Source organism: Etheostoma spectabile, chromosome 9, assembly GCF_008692095.1.
Source record: "Etheostoma spectabile isolate EspeVRDwgs_2016 chromosome 9, UIUC_Espe_1.0, whole genome shotgun sequence".
Classification (NCBI taxonomy): domain Eukaryota; kingdom Metazoa; phylum Chordata; class Actinopteri; order Perciformes; family Percidae; genus Etheostoma; species Etheostoma spectabile.
In genome coordinates this window covers 13758640-13759716 of record NC_045741.1, presented here as the reverse complement: position 1 = coordinate 13759716, position 1077 = coordinate 13758640, and positions in this window count along the sequence as shown.

Below are 1077 nucleotides of genomic sequence, written 5' to 3'. Positions count from 1 at the left end.
CTGAAAACAGAGAGGGAATTATATGTGATTTAAAACAAATATATTGTTTGCATGATCCCTTTTGAGTATTTTCTCAAGCATTTCATACCTGTCCTTTTTATGTTGTGTCTCTTCTTGAGAATTTTTTTTTTTTTGGTGTTGAATCAGTTTCAAATAGCGCTCGTTCATTCAAACAGATCCTCCAGACATGGTAATGTCTGGCAATTGGAAGTCTGTATGCTTTTTATTTCCATACATTTTATTACCCAAGCAGGAAAACTGGAAATGTAAACTCTGCCTTATCAGGTAGATTACGTTTATTGCCAAATTATTTACTTTTGCTTTCATGGAAATATTGTAGCTTACATTGATGAATTATTTGCTCTTGTCTATTTGAATACTTTTCATAACAGGGCTGAGTTGTAATTATAAACAGTATAACTGAACATTAAAGCAAAGTGTAACGGTCAAAGTTGCTCTTTTGAAAATATTATGTAGACCTAGTGATTAGGGGAATTCAGTTCCAGCTTAACGTTTTGTTCCTGCTCATTTCCAATCACAAACTGAGTGGAATTTTCCGATGGATGTTGCTTTTTCTAAAACACGCATCACTTGTTCTACTCAAGAGTTACCACCAGACATGTTTCATGTGTCATCAGTGATGATGCATCCAGACATTAGATTACTTTTCTAATGCAGTAAAGTCTAGTTTTACATGAAAACAAAAGGATAATGGCCTGATTTCTTCATGTATTTCTGGTCCCAGATGCTCTTCTAGTTGAGAACGAGAAGACGAGGGAACATAAACTGATGTACAAACTGCCTTACTCAATGTTACTTTTTTTTATGTTTGTGCTTTTTTGAAAAAATAAATAAGGTATGAATGCTGATCAGTACCTTTCCATTCATTTTGATGTGTTACATTCACACAAAGTATGGCAAACACAAGTCAGGGTCTTTATTTATTACTGCTAAAAGTTAAATCTTTGACTTATAGTGCATTCAAAAAAGTATCCATCTTCTTTACAGTGTAATGTTGCAATGTAATGTTGGGAACTGGAGGGTCGCTGGTTCAAGTCCACACACAGACCAAAGTAT